We start from the raw sequence: 16,450 nt of genomic DNA, 5'->3' as shown, positions 1-16,450 counted from the left end.
ATAAAAGGCCTAGACAGAGATCCAGGATACGGATGTGCTGCTTCTCCAAAGGATGCATTTTTTTCCTCTCCTTATCACCTTTTTCCAGCCAAGCACGAAACTATCGTTAACCGCCCATTATCCCAGTACAAAGTCAGGGGAGGAGCTACTGGCAGGTGCTTCAATGGGCTCCTGTTACGTTCCAGGGAGAAAGGATTTCATTAAAACCAAAGGGATGGTTTTATGGGTGGGGAAGGAGTCTCGGAGAAAGGTGATGCTCTGCCACTGCACGGCTCCTCCAGTGCCACCCCGGCTGCAGCCCGGCTCCGTGCCAAGGCAGCTTCTTCACCAAGGCAAGCCGGCAGACAGCGGCTCGGAGGAATCACCCGAGCGCCAGAGAGGAGCGTTAGGCACACGGACGCTCCCTGCCCTCTGTGTTCCGACGAAGGATCAGAATTACAAAAGAGCTTTCGATTATTGACTGCTGTCAATCAATGACAGACACAATTATAATGCTACCAAAGAGAGCATGTGGTCACCAATAGGAATTACAGGGATTGATTTTTACATACCGGCACAGCAATAAATATAATATGGACCTCATATTCAAGGATACCTTATTAACTAGCTAGTCTATGCAGCAGTAAAACATGATATTGCACTGAAATAGAAATGTAATCTCCACAGATCATCTTCTTCCCCACAAAATTCTAGTTCAACATTGATTTTTTAATGTTGAACAAACATATCATGAGGCTGAAATGAGATAGGTGGATTCATTCTGAGCCTTTTTCTGCTAAAAAAAATATGCAGAAATAAGGTGAGAAAACCCTATAATTCCAGACCCAGGATTAAGCCAGACCATTTGCAGTGCAGCTCCCTCCTGACCTCAGCGCTCAGAGATGCGCTGCAGGAAGGGCTTTGGTTACTCCAGCTCTGATGGGGCAGCAAATTTCAACAAAGGCATGAACTGGAACTTGAGAATCTGTTGGGTAATTTTTTTCCCCTGGTGTTACCTGTAAGCCTTCACATGAACAGGAGGATGTGGTTTTGCCCAGTACCTCTTGCTTCCCCTCCTCTCCTCGCCATCGCGCCACCATCACGGCCCAGGGAGCAGCCCCCGGTACAGCAAGAGCAGGAGTCGGATGAAGAAAAGGGCCCTGGTTTCCTCCCACTAAATCCCGTGCAAAAGATGTAACACCACATTTGAGAGCATCTTTACAGCGTCCTGCCCTCAGCACTGAGAACGCGCCAAGTGATGCAGCCTCGTGGCTGCCCTCGACGCGGGGGGGATGATGCGCCCATGTACGTTTGCGCAAAGTTATTTCTAAACGACTGCAAAATGCACTGAGTCGCAGCTTAGTGCTCGGTTCCCGTTTTGCGTTTGCGCTGCCCAAACACCGGCGGTTACTGCAAGGAAGGAGACAGGGGACAGCGAGGCCCAAAGAGTCACAAATGGTCTCCCCAGTGCTGCAGCTCCAGATGCTGTAAATCTTCCGGCAGCCAAAAGCAATCACAGACTAATTTCAGTGAGATAGGTCCCGAGGCTTTTTTTATTATTGTTTTTATACTCTGGTGAGTAAATTCACCAGGAGAAAAATAAAATAAATAAAGGAGGCAAACCCTAGAAGACACCACACATTTCTAACCTGAGGAGTGAAAAACACTGCGTGCTCTCCAGCCTGGAACACAGCCAGCAAACAGAGGGTGCAAGGACAAGACGCAGATGAACGGCCTGGGAGCAGCCTTAATGTCACTGAAGGGTCTTCTTGCTGTATCAGAGATTTCAGATTTCAAACAATGTTTACCTAATTTTGCAGTTCCGATTACTGCAAGTTCTAGAGCAGGCCAAGCCTTTGTTATTATTTATCCACAAACACCTACCCAGTGCACCGACATACTGCACTTACAGTTGAACCAACAAAACCAGCTGGGTAGGAATCACTGCCAGGACTTTGCTTTTGCTCTCCCAGCTGGGTTTCAACCACAGACCAAGACACGAATGATCCCATCCTGCTAAAAAGTCCCCGCACCATCCCATCACCCTGCCTATATTCAATGTAAAGACTCCGGCAAGAAGCAGAGGCGCTTGCCGCACGCTCCCTGGGTGCGGGGCAGCCTGCTCGTGGGCGCAGTCGGGGGTTGCTCCCCCTCTCAAGAAAACGACCTGCAAAATGCAGCCGGTCTGTATCCATCAGACTGCACCAGTGCAGCATCCCCCCTTTAACAAAATGAGCAGGCTTTGTTTTAAATAGAGCAATCCTCTCGTTTGTTGGAGTTGTAACACATCCCTCTTGTAAATGTGCCAAAAATAAGAGCGTAATTTATGAATTTCCCCTACATGCATCTTGTTCCCCGTTATCTTTCCAACTACGTAAGTGCTGTGAAAAGTTCAAGAAGAAAAAAAAAAGTAATAAAAAGCGTCTCTAAAGGTTAAAACTTTGAGCCAATTTCAACTTCAACATACATTAGAGTAGTGTATTTTTCATTCATTCCTCCTGGTGACATTTCAAGCTTTGTTAGAAATCAATCAGCATTTCCAAAAGCATTTGGAGAGGCAGGACACTATACTGGATACAAATCCTCCAACATCTATTATTCTTGCTTTTTCACTCATTTTGATCAAAAACATTTCAAAGGTTATTTTAAAAGAACCAAAGATTTATTTGAAGTTTCAGACAGATAAAGGATTTCTGTACAATGTTTCAACAGCAGAATAAACTTCAGCAGTATACATGGAATTTATTTCAAAATTAATTTGGTCAAGCATTTGAAAGGACAGAGCTTGTAGGAACCTGGTAAGAGATACATTTAGGGCTGCATATCACTATTCAGTATGCTGTAGAAATACTGGAAAATATGTAAAGTTCCTAAAAGTCACAAAAGACAGATTTAAGGTGGTGCTTCTGGAAGCTTCCTCCAGTATGGTATTAATCCCCCAAAGCCACAATATTCTGCCAAGGTGAGTTAAAAACCCAGAGCGCTACTGTTTTGATGGGAGACAGCTGCTTTGATTTGAGTACCAGGAGAACCGCGACTGCCTCTGGACCCGTGCTGACACACAGCCCCTGCACCTCGGGTGCTACAGTCTCAAAGTGATGGACAAAACCATGAGAGCCCCTAACTGGGGCTAACTGGTTTCTGTCCAACCAGCAGGGACCTGGCCAACCCTGTGGCCTTTGGCTGCTGCAACACAGGCAGCACAGTCCTCTGCAAGATCCCACTAGGTGAGAAGAAGCGGAGGAGTTTGTCGGACATTGATTTTGACCTCCCCTGAGGCTCAGCAGCAGCAGCGCTTCCCCGGGCGCGAGGAAGATGAAAGCAGCAAGCACAAAGCTGCCCTCTGCCACGCAGAGCAGCACCGCCTGTCCTCGGGGTGGGGTACCGGCGGCACACTGGGTTCCCGCTGTGAGCCCCCACGTTCGCCTCCAAGAGCTCAGTCTTGCTTGAGGACAGATGGGCTTCGTGTTCTGATCCATTCAGCCTTCACTTTATGTGAATCAAGGACGACTTTCCTGAGGCACGTAAATGCTATGAAGTATATATGTGAGTTAAACAAATACACACTACCTTCCAAGCCTCCTTGCAGGGCCAGAGGAGAGCAGCACTTTTTAAGGGTGACACTGAAGCTATTTTTCTTCCAGCCAAGTGCACTTGTTAATTTATTTTAGTGCCCGAGGAAGGAGTACTTCACCTCCTGATAGCAACATTGATAGCCCTAGCAGTACTGTGTTAGGAGTGCTCCCCCTGAAATAAAACACATCTGTTTTACCTCTCCGGTGTGGCCAGGAGCGGTGGCAGGTGTCCTGCGGGAAGGGTCACGGGGAAGGGCAGGCCAGCACACGGGCTGCCCTCAGCCTGAGGCCGAACAACGCAGCAGAGAGAAACGGGTGCTTTGGCTGTCCCTGTGAACCCACGCTCTGCAAAGGCACATTACGTGCAGGTGACGGGCCAGCGCCGCGGCTCCCCCTCCCAGCGCCGCAGCCCTTATCGCCCTCCGCAGACCCACCGCCACCCCCTGCCCTTGCCGCCCCCTCTCACCATCCCGCGCTGCCATCGCAGCAAAAGCAAATGCTTCTGCAACCCAAACGCAGGCTGAGGCTAAGCCCCGGTGGGCAGAGAGGGAAGAGTTGCAGATAAATGGTTATCTTGATTTGCACACACCGCGCTGCCCAGGCTTTTTAATGAGAGACCATAATTGCTCTTCTTTGTTTGGGAAACTCACAGGGATCAAGTATCAGTCAAGCTCAGAGAGGAAACCGTGCCGAGGAGACGACAAAAAGGAGAATGAAACCCTCAAACCTGCACATTACCAGCCTGGCAAAGTGGCACATGCACCCACCACGCGCCCACCACGCACCCACCATGTACCCAGCAACACCGCACGGGCACAAATTGCCGCTCCGCACCCCGATGCCGGGTGGGCAGAGCAAACCCAACCATGCTGGAGGATGGGTGAGCCCTTCCAAAACCACACACCTCCTGGTTTTCCCCGCTTCCATGCAACCAGAAACCGGGACCGCAGCAACTGGAATCCCAGACTACCCAGCGGTGCACCGGGAGGAGGATGGAGATGCCACATGATGGATAATTTCCAGCCCGCAGCTTGTCACTCCTGGTTACCATTATCACAAATGACGAAGAAAATACGAGCCTCCGAGAAGCATTAGTCTCTGTCTAGGCTGAGGCGCCGAGCCTGGGCAGCGCAGCGGAGGTTTCAAAGGAGAGCATTTCCCACGAACGATAACCAAACCTCTCTAATTTTCCATTTGCTGCCATTCTTCACAACCCAGGCTGCAGATGAAGCTTTCCTCAGCCCTCGGATGATGATTGATAATGAAGCATAAAGTGACACGAGGTCATAGATAATGATGCTTTAAGTTGGAAAATGGGAAAGCTACGTTTGTATTATTTTACATGGCCTTCCCCGCCCTGTGCCTGCTCCTTCAACCACTGCCCCGTGAATGGTTCTAAAAAAATGGCATCAGAAGGGAATGCAGACAGATATTACTGGGGAAATGGAAAAGATCCAGTTCTGCCATAAGGTTTCTTTAACCTGTCTAAACGCATGCTCTCATTTCCTAAGCTATCTTTTCCCCTTATTCAAACCCAAATGAGAAAGAAATTCAGAGTTCAGGCAGGGAAGCTCTCATCAATTTTCTTGGCGCTGCCAGACCATTGAGAACTGGTATGACGTTCATACGGCACAAATTTGACATTCAAACTGTTTTGTAAATATATTTTTTAGAAGAGATGTAAAACTATAGTCTTTAAAGAACCTGTGTGGTCCTTAAGGAATCCACAAATGCTTTTCATCGGGGTAGGTACGTTACAGCCACTACCCCAGCCTGATTTGCTTAATTACATACCTCCCTAAAATTCTCTTTATAGTTTCAACTGCATATGGTAATTTCTTCCCACCCTCTCCTAAAAATGCTGTTAATTGTCCTTATGTGATGTTAATCAGCTGCGGCATCCAAGCCCAGACCTCATTTGTAGCAATCGTTTGCTTATCTCAGAGAGGTGTTAACGCAGCTAGATTGAGAATTTAAGATGAAATTCAAATTTTTGATGTAAATTAAGCTACATAGCAGAGATGGAAAAGCTCAATAATTATTAAAAGCTCATTTCAGAAAAATCCAGTACCTGAATTCAGCTATTTGAAATTTAGATTCAGTGACGTCAGACATACGTTCGGTTGAACGAGATGTGGGACAAATCTCCCGCATTACATTTTGCACACTTTGTCCGCTTTCATTGCCAATAAATATGGAAAGGAAGCGAGGCGCTCTCCGCTCCCGTAAGAGGAGCGCTCCTCCGTCAGCCGCGAGAAGGGCACAAAGGGGCCTCCAGCTTCCCAAGGCCGCATCCCAAAATAAGCCGGCACGCTCCGGCAGGGCAGGCTGGGGGCCCGGGTGCGGGCGCGAGCAGCTGCGCCGCCGCCACGGGGTCGTGACCGAGGGCCTGGACTCCGGCAGACTCTTAGGCTCTTTGCTAGGAGCGGACCCAAACTGAAAAGCTCTGCACAGGTGCCTCTCGCAAGTTCCTGCTTGTCTTTGCGGTTTCACCAGAGCTATTTCTGTTCCAGGATGTCATGCACATAATAATTTTTTTATTACGTAGGAAACAGCTTATTTGATCAATTTGCCCTATTTTTCCTGTTCATGAATTTAGTGAGAGGTTTATCATTTTCCTGAATTTATTAGAAAGTTCCTGCCAGCTATAATTGCAGTAAATAAAACTTGCTCTGGAGCTCAGGCTTCTACGGTTCAAAACAAATGCTTGCAATTACTGTATTTGTGGAGCATGAGCTCAAGAGAGCAAGAACACGGCAAAGGAAATTAGTCTGGGGTCTTAAAGGGCGCCTAAGGGCCATAATGTGGCTATTCCCCAGGAGCCGGTCACCTAATTCCCTAAGGGCATTTTGAGAGATGCTGCCTTTATCCTGCTCTATCTCGGAGAGAAAGCAGGGACTGTGATGTACAGGGGGTGTCTCGCTCTCCCACCCCTCCTCCCTGCAGATCCCAGCCTGCTGTTGGGAGCAGGGATGTCAGTCCCCAGGGCTCCGCGAAGCGCTCGGCAGCTGGGTACCTGCCGAATGCCCTTTGATGCTTCTCCCATACAGCAAAGCTGTGATAGTTTCCTTTTACTTTACTATTTTCTGTGATAGCTTGAACTTGTCTTTGGCATGTTGTTAAATCAGGTACCTTCAGCTGAAAGCGTAACGCCTTTCCTACCTGTTGGCATTTCTGTTTCAGATCGATAGGCTTACAAATGTTCAAGCTGTGCCTAAACCCTGCGCGGGACCTGCAGGGCTGTGTGGCAGAGGCCAGGCTCGGAGCACAGCTGGCATCAGCAAAGCGGCCAGAAATCAGAGGAGAGGGATGAATTTGTGTCTGAGGCACAGCCAGGCAGCGGCGGGACCAGTACTCTAAAGGCGAGGCTATAGGGGACGAGCGGAGAATGACGGGGTTTGTGAGGGTCCCCCCGCTCTGGGAAGGTGGGGAACGTGCAGGCGTGCGATCCTGGAGCACACCCCAGCTCCCTGCCCGGCCCAGACCCAGGAGTGAGCGTGGGGGGCTTGAGCACACCTGGAAGACAGAAATAAAACCAGAAAGCTCACGTGCCATTTCTCCAGTTCTTCTGTGAAGTGCTGCGAGAATACATTAATTATTAACAAGGTATTTTGAATAGGGCCCATATAGGCGCGCAAAACCAAGGTATAGTTTCTGTAGAGTAATAGGCAGCAGTGAAAACCCAGCTTTTCTGCTTAATAAACACGCCCAGACTGTCGTTCCTCCTACACCTCCTCACTCCTGCCCGTTTCTGTACCTGGTTTGCAGATCTATTTTAATAGAGCAGACGGGAATACTGCAGGGACCGCACCCACGTGACACGGAGGAGCGCAGGCGCTTAAGGGTGTATCCGAGCCACCCTCCACCACCAATTCTTTGTACAACTCCACGCAATGAACCTGCTTCCAAGTAACCTACACAGTGACCGCAGGAATTAGAGCGCGTCCCATCTGCAGGACCTAACGACAGCGGCGCTGGCGTCGTAAACACCCCAGGGAGGGTGGAGGGAGGAGGAGCGCGCGTGCACGGCGTCCGGCAGCACGGGACGAGCACCGGGCCCGCCGTCGACACAGGGAGCAACGCAGGGCGCCGCAGCTGGCAGCTTCAGTGCCAGGCAAACACCGAAGGCATAGCGAACGGGTTTCCTTTTGGCGTCGCATGTTGTAACCGCGGGTGCACTAAGCAGATTTCATGTCCTTTTTGCAGCTCTCTCACTGCTTGGTTTTCCTCCTAAGATACTACGCCCCATCCCGAGATCAGAGACTCCCGCTCCAGGCAGCCAGACACACACCGAACGCTTCCACCTGCAGAAACACCAAAGTGCCTGTCGCCGTTGGGGCAGGGCCATGGTTTGACACCCAATAACATGATCCTATAAAGTAAATCCTAATTTACTGGGGGAAAAATAACAAGGGATTACTTGATTATCAGACTTTGCTTTCCTTTAGGACTGTGAGACCAACTCTTGTGCGTGGAGACAGGGGTGGATAATAATGAATCTTCTTTTATTAAGGAGAAGCTTTATTCTGAAAACGTGCCCCTGCATTTATCTCAACACTGTAAATTAAAATGCACACAAAGAGGAGGGCAATTTCCTGCAAGTCATGGTCTGCAATTAAAAAAAACCCATCCCCTTTAGTGTTATTTCTAATAAATACTGCTTTTATATGCTGAACAGAATGACTGGAAAATACCGCGTGTACTTTATTGACTTCCTAAAGCAAAAGCCTTGATATATATCCCACAGCAAGACACGTATCTGAGGTTACATATCCCTGCACTAAGATCACAATAATCCTTTTTGCATTAAAAAATAATGAGCTTCATCTCATTTGCAGATTCTTAAAAGCACAGAATCCTATGGTCACTTGGCAATATGAACGCACATCTCATAAATAGTAAATGAAAACAGAGCTCTCTTACCTTCCCGCAGAAGCAGGACTGAAAGCTGGGTAGTCCCACGGGGAAATATATTTCTTTCAGGGAGCTTTCATTTTAGAGCGGCTTAAAATCCTGCCCTTGTAGGCTTGGTTGGGGGAAGAGAGAGGATTAAACTGGACATATAAAATGTTTGTTTCGCTACTCCCATCTTGATAAATCTCTCTAAAAATGTAATCCTTTCTTATCATGGAGAAGTGCCAGAGTTCTTGGTAAAGCTCACATCAGTCATTTTTATGGGGAACCTGCACAAATGCCTGTTTCACCAAAGAGCAAATTTGGGAAGCATCTACAGTTAAGCATAATATAGCAGCTCACTGAAATGGGTGCCTCAAGGCAGCTGCAACCAGAGAAATGAGATCCGTAATACAAAGCTTTGCCAAAAAAGCAGTCTTCTCTATTTTCCCCCTTTCTTCCTAATATACTTGTTCATTTTCTTTTGTAATAAAAACTCCACAGAACACGTAGTCTCTCATTACGGATGTGTGTGTTCTGCCAAAGCTGTGGTCCAAGGATGCGGTTACCGCAATAATGTGCCCAAGACATGGAGAATAAATCTATTATTTGACTTTTAAAAAACCCCACAACTTTAAAGAAAGGCCTTTAGAATTTGATAGATATGAAACCAATTAGATTTTATAGGAGCAGGTTCTAGAGAAGGCGCTCTTACAGCCATCTTATCGCTCCTTAGCGAGAGAGATAATGCTCTATTAAGTTCTATTAAATGCTTAAAAAATGCACAGGGAAGTCGGGCTTTTCACTTATCTTTTACTATTCTGTTGCCTTTCACCTTGGCCTGTGCTCTGGCGTTCCTCACGGGCAAGCAGGTCTCCAGGAGGCCATCGGGGTCCTCGCGTGGGTTTTCAGCACGAAGGTAGGGGGTGCTGGAGCAGCTCGGCTGGGTTTGGACAAGCGCGCAAGCCGCCGACGTGCGGGTACCCGCCCGCCGCCCGGGACGGCAGGCGCCCGCACCCCTGCGGCGCAGCACGCAGACACGGCGGTGTGCCTCGGCCAGCGGCCCTCCCTTCTGGGCTCCGAAGGTCTCTCTGTGGAAGCTGTGGACAGACAGACAGCACAGAGAGAGCAAGCTCTGTTCACCTTTCACCACGAGCATTAACGGGACGCTTCCACGGCACCATCTCAGACCTAAAAAACCCCCTTTCAACGTATTTTGAAGACTAGCAGGGTTGGGTATTAACCAATCTTGGACTGGCACTCAAAAGCTTTGGGTGCAGCTCTCAGCCCTGCCAAACCTGGTGGCACTATCCGAAGCTGGCCAAACACGTGCTCTGCTCTGGAGGTGTTTGCTCTCCGTAAGCAAAACAGAGGCAATATCACAGCCTCTGCCTCTGAGGCGCGTGGTGGGACGCTGAAATGCAAACGAGAAAGTCACCGATGGAGCATAAACTGTCTCTTTAAATCTTTCCCTTTAAATAAAATATAAAAACTTAAATAAAACTTCAAGACCTGCAGCAGCTGGAGGGCTGCAGGACGCTGCCGGAGCCGCGGCTGGCCAGGGGGCAGGGGGAGAGCCGGGGCCCGTCGCAGCGAGCTGCGGCTCGGAGGGCTCCTCCGGCTCCGGGTTGCAGCATCGCAGCTCTTCAGCTCCGCTCCTTGCATTTATTCCCGGAACATTTATCTAAAAGCAGCACATTCTCTTTGATTGACTTTACCTTATGGAAAAATATCTTCTAAGAGTAGCAGCTGTTTTTACAGAATACTCGTATTTATTTAGTAAAATAATTGGAAAACTGCTTATAGGTTAGGTACAAAGTCATTTCCTAAGGCAGATGTTTTTGTAGTCGGTCGAGAACAGCCCGAGAACCTGTCACTCTCCCGCAATTTCTACTGAATGTCAGGAATAGCAGAAAAATGAACCATTGTTTTAAATTATGATGGCTGGAAGAACCCATATTTTTGTTTGCAAAATCTTAAATTGACTCTGCTTTGATGCTCCACATGTTCTCTTGCCCTTGATTAAAAGATCACCTATATTCTAATCTACCCGTTTGGGGTTACGTCCCTACAGCTGGCAGTTTGGAAGAGCCGTGCTCCAGTGTGCGACCAGCCTGTGAACTGCTCTGGCAAAGCGGCCATGAAAATGATACGTGTGTTAAAACAAAGGGCGAGAAAGGAAGAATGAGGTTCAGATTTCCTTCCTCCGTGGTTAATAACATGGGAAAGAGGTTGTGCATGCATTAATTAGCTAAAATTTGCAGCCCTCAACTGCATAAATAAATAGCAATGACCTTATCGTGAGGAAGAGGAGCGGCGGGGAGCAGGAGGGCAGGGCGGCGGCGCGCTGGTGTCCTGCGGCAGAGAGGGGGATGGACCCGGGGGGATGCTGGGGCCAGAGTGCAAGGACCAGGCTGCCCCGCTGCAGATGTGATGGGCCGTGGGGTACCAGGTCAAGCAAAGCTCAGGTCTCGCGGTGTTGTATTGAGCAGGGGATAAAACTTCGGATTCCAACAGGAATTGAATTACCCTCAGCATGTCGGAAAATCCCATCAGTCCCATTCCCTCCCTTATGAGAGAGTGGGAGAGAACCACATGATTTTTGATCTTTATAATTCAACATTTTCTAATTCAAAGGATTGGGGGCGTTCTAATCCGTGGGCTCTACGTACAGCCTAAAGCAAGGAGAAGGTGGCTGGGCGTTTTGCAGAGGTTCTGTCCTTGCTCGGTATCAGCCAGGCGGGATGTCCTGAAATCCGCCTGAGCGCCTTTGGGAGAAAACGGCTGCTGTTACTACCGGCACAAATCTTTCAGACAGCACCGCACCCACTGCCAAGTCCATCTTGACAGGTTCCCTTTCAAAATTCGCATGAAGTATTCCCCCTTCCCCAAACACTAGGCACACTGCAGCACCGTAAGCCTTTCTCGTGTGCTTTAACTAAACCCATTCTCACCCCTTCCACTTCCAGGGCTCCCGGACCGTTTGGCCTAAGAGGATGTAGCGCAGCTGATGAAATCCGTACGACAGACAGGAGGATGCTTTAATGTGAAGATCAAGGAAGCAATCAGGCACCTGGAAATTTCTAGATGCTCTCCAGACATTTGAGCTCAACTCTACTGTCTAAGCATGTTTTCATTGTTTATGCAAGGAAAAGATAATAATAATAAAACAAACATTGAAGGCCTGAGATCAGGTGCTATGTAACACGCAGTACACAACTCATGTTTATAGCCAAGTATCCGCTTGGGTGGTACCTGCTTTTCATAAACTAGTCCGGTTCAGTGCTTCCGCCTAACTCTGGAAGATTAACCACTGATACCAAGACAGCACGTATAACGGGGTTAGCCCAAGGGTGTCTAATACTCTGTTGAGTATTGATAAGTTATTTTTATTTATGTAGGACACACCGCACTAACATCAACACTCATAATGTGTTTGGAGTATTATGCAAACAGAAGGATTTTTGCCTGCTTAGCGTTACGTATTATGCATCTGTCCTACACTGTGCCAGCTTTCCCTGCCACTGGATTTTCACAGCGGTGGGAAATAACAGGGATAAAGGGATTAAAAAGCAATGATTTTCTGTAAAGCCTTATAGGACACGTCTGCTATGATCTCAGCTTACTTGCCTCATCTACACCAGTAAAACACTATCGTAGTAGACAGATTTATGGATTAAATGCAGACAAGTGTGTAAAATAAATATTTTGCTTATAGCTTCTACACACTTTAAAATATTCTCTGTGATTAGGATAGCTTCTGAAGTCTCTTTCCAACGGGGTGATTTGCAGTTCAGAAGTTAAAATCAGGGACCTCCTCTGGCTTCGGTGCAATCTAAAGGTCATGACTGAAGTATGGTGTTCAGCAATTCCACATAATTGTATCCAGACCTCAAACACGCCGTGCTTTGTCACAGCTGCCACTTAAGGTCAAACTGAATTTAAATTATATTTATCTTAGTATTAATAGAGCTACGGTTCAGGCTAAGCCATGAGAAATACAGTTCTCGGGCTACTCTCTGTGTCTTCTCCCAGTCTGTGGGGACCACAACCGCAGCAGACGAGAGGGAAATTTGAAGTCTGCAAAGCCTCATGTCACAGAAGAGGAAGTTTAACAGCTCAGCCGGGACCATGCCCGTGTCCATAATAGACCCAGCAATGGAACTGACTCCTCCTGCACCATAACCCTAGACTGCAAGGTCTCTCACACAATCACAGAATCCCAGACTGGCGGGGGTTGGAAGGGACCCCTGGAGCTCACCCCGTCCCACCCCTGCTGGAGCAGGCACCCCCAGAGCAGGGGCACAGGGCCGCGTCCAGGTGGGGTGTGAATGTCTCCAGGGAAGGGACCCCACAGCCTCTCTGGGCAGCCTGTGCCCCTGCTCTGGCACCCGCACAGGGAAGGGGTTTGGCCTCATGTTCAGGGGGAACTTCCCGTGTTCCAGCTTGTGCCCGTGGCCCCTTGGCCTGGCGTTGGGCACCTCTGAAAAGAGCCCGGCCCCATCCCCCTGACACCCACCCTTCAGATATTTATAGGCACTGATGAGATCCCCCCTCAGCCTTCTCTTCTCCAGGCTGAACAGACCCAGGTCTCTCAGCCTTTCCTCACAAGGGAGATGCTCCAGGCCCTGATCGTCTTGGTAGCTCTCTGCTGGACTCTCTCCAGTAGATCCCTGGCCTTTCTGAACTGGGGGGCCCAAAAAACTGGGCACTCCTCTGTCATCTTCCTCTGTGTTCACCCTTCGCACAGTTACCAAGCCCAGGAGCCTGAGGCACCCGCTATTGCTTTGGCTGAGCACGAGGCGGCCGCGTGGGACCCTTGCCGCAGCATCCATCCCTGCGCTCCCGGGAGCACCAGAAACTGCCGCCCGTTTGTATTCACGAGGGAGAAACTCCCTGCGTGGGGATGGAAGCAGCACAGCAGCGGCGATGGAAACCTATCACATGCACAGGGACAGCGCATGTTCTATGACATGCTGTTACTGGCCTTTTTCATACTTTGTGTGCTTTGTACTTCATACTTGTATGTCTTTCCTGTGCATCTTTTCCATAGCACTGACGCAACCACAGAGCCTTTGCCAGCACCGTCTCAAGAGCACTCTTTTCAATTTGACATGCAAGGTTGAAACATAAGTGATCTTCTCTGCAGCACCCAAGAATCACAGTCTGGCTTTGGGGGAAGCTGAGTCTCCAGGGCTTTGTTAGCTTAGTCAAAGCACGGTTAACCAAAACCAATGCAGCGTCTTTATTTCTACCGATCTTTCTCCTCTCCTTTCATCAAAAGAACATTCAGTCTCACACCATACTTGTAATGGGGTCTTCTAACATTAAAACCAGATGATATCTGAATTTAAAATTATTTCTATTAAAAGTAGAAATGTCACTGTGCCTGCTATAGAAGAATGCTGCCCACCCCCAAACACACACACGCAAGAGCATAATTCATTAATACCGTGTATAGGTCCCCAAATTCCCATTGTATCACCTGACCACGAGTACAAGATTTTTGTTCTGGATCACCGATTCATCGAGCAAAATGCAGCCTGTAATTTACAGCAGCTTCAGATCCTTCCCCACACGTGGGAAGGATAAAGCGACCTGCTTTACCTTCACGCTTTCCAAGCAGACTTAGTGCTCGGTCTTACTAAAAACTGCCAGACAGGCACGTGCAACTTGTCCCTGCGGGATGCGAAGGCGGCACCGGGCTCAGTCTTCCCCACGCCAACTCGCGCAGACGCAGCTGCCCCGCGCGGCCCCATCCCGCGGGCGCCGGCTAAGCCGCCGCCACGCCAGCTCAACCCTCCGCCCAGGGCATCGGCGTGGGCACCAGCCCCAGGTAACTCCTTTTGGCTGAATAGGAGCCTTTGTCTCAGAGCTAGATGGAAAGCAATACAGGGCGTTTTTCAGGTTTTTTTAAACACACCGCTATGCAGCAAACACACAGTCAAGATTTCATATCGCTACCCACTGGAAAGTTAAAGGGTTCCCCTACTGTGGAATATTTTCATTTATTTCACACAGAATCAGAACGTTCTCCCTCCGCACCCCTCCAGTAACTGAGATGCTATATTCAGTTGTTAATACACAGAAATATTGAGCAAAAAGATCTTAGTTTTGGCCAAGCCACATCCCGTTGGGGATTTCTCTCTAATGGAGCAGGTCTTTAGATCTACAGATGTCAGTTCAATACCTTACCAAGTCCATGAGTTTCAAAGTTAATTTCACACTAAGAAGGTTTTCAACAAAAAAAGCCATAGAAAAAACCCCACACTTAAAAAGAAATACTGAATTCTTTGACATGGCCAAAATATTCTCAGTAGAGAATGAGGGGGGAGAAAAGGGGGAAAGAAGATGTTTTTTAAGCTGGGTGTACCGAAAGCAGCAGCTGAACGAGGTGGGAAGGAATGCTTAATTATGTCATTTGGGATTGCAAACGGATCTGAAATCGACCCCGGAGTTATCTGTGCCACGGTGGTGCTGCCGACGGCCCCAGCAAACCCAAGTCAGAGGCGTTAACAGGAGCTGGAACGAGCACAGGTGTGTTCTCGTGTGGAACGTCGCAGTAACCGGAGCCAAACAATAACATTAGCCCCGGGGGTATTTACAGCGCGGGTAGTATCACTGGTCCTTAACGCCTCACCTACTAGTCTGGGACTCACAGTGTCCCTCTGTCCAGTCCCCTGAGCTTGGGCACCGCTGCTCCCTCCGTAGGAGTGACCTAAGGCAGCCCTTCATTTTGGTCTTTCTGCAGAGGACCACAAGCGGTTTTCCTATGCAAGTCCTTCTGTAATCATTTTATTATCCTGGTAAAGGAGAACTCGATCTCAAACATGCTTGAGACTGCATAAAATGAAATGTCGACCTAGTCAGGTCCTTGAGTTAGAGAATGAGACCTCAGCCCTCCTCCCAGAGACAGAAACAACCGCTTCACATCCTGTTCATAAGGAATCGCAAACTCAACTCTAAGACCCGAGTTAAGCCTACCTCCCTGAGACCTGCACGCTCAGCCCGGGCTGTGTATGACCTCTGCAGCAGGATGGTGGGGAGGCGCAGGTTTTTGACCAACTGAATACGGTGAATCACTTCTCGTATCACCACCGAAGGCTTCAGGCTGGAGGGATGGTGCTCTGGTGCCCAGCTCAGAAACCCCCCGCAGCGCACACGGGGAACTCGGCCAAGGAAAGTGGGTGAAGACCAAAGTCAGGACAAGAAAACGTAGGGAAACGTGCAAGGTAATAATTCCAGTCTAAGACAACTGAAAAAAGAGCCATGACAGAACACCAGGAGCGAACAGGAAGCTGCACATATCCAAGGGCTTATGTGGACAGCTTTAAACCCTTGAATTTCAGGCTCAGATGTCTCCTAAGGTTGAAGTCGTAGCCTGTTTTTTCTCCTAGTTAATTCACCACTCTCGAATTCAGGAGGCCACGGAGGATATGCAAACGCAACTTCAGAGGGTAACAATGCTTTACGTACCTACAGAAAAACTTCCCCAACCTTTAAACGCCTCGGTTGGCAACGCCCCGCGCTCAGCCTCAGGGCAGAGCGAGCGACCGCTGCGGCCGCGGCTGGAGGTTTGCCTCTCTGCAGAGGGCTGGAAAGCGAATGTTTGAAACCTGGGAGGCCGCTCCGACGCGCAGCGCTTTGGCGTTCCGCCTCGGTCCTTTGCGCTGCTTTTCAGGAAGTCCGTTAAAAAAAGGATGAACAATGGGATTCGAGCGGTGGGTGGAAATTTACCTGGCAGCATCCCCCCCCTCCCCGTGGGCCCACGCTCTGCCTTAGCTGTTCACTCTGAAACCTAACGATGACGTCATTAGCAACACAGGGGGCCGCAAAGCCACCACCCCACCTGCTCCGCCCTTCCGTGGGGCGGGGCGTGGGAGGGGCTTGGGAGGGCGGGGCGGGGGCGGGTCACCGCCCCCGCCCCGCCCTCCCAAGCCCCTCCCACGCCCCGCCCCGCGCCGATGGTGCGGCCAATGGGAACGCAGCCCATCAGCTGACCG

At 49.3% G+C, this 16,450-nt stretch overlaps 1 long non-coding RNA gene across 1 annotated transcript in view; it reads right to left on the bottom strand.

Moving 5' to 3' along the window:
* LOC135313788 (uncharacterized) overlaps positions 1-16,450 on the bottom strand; it is a 272,793-nt gene that overhangs the window by 90,274 nt on the left and 166,069 nt on the right. The gene's annotated exons all lie outside the window — the stretch shown is intronic.

The sequence above is a fragment of the Phalacrocorax carbo genome, chromosome 6 (assembly GCF_963921805.1).
Source record: "Phalacrocorax carbo chromosome 6, bPhaCar2.1, whole genome shotgun sequence".
NCBI classification, from domain to species: Eukaryota; Metazoa; Chordata; class Aves; order Suliformes; family Phalacrocoracidae; genus Phalacrocorax; species Phalacrocorax carbo.
The sequence above is the reverse complement of the archived record's forward strand: the minus strand, read 5'-3'. Positions and strand labels throughout refer to the sequence as shown.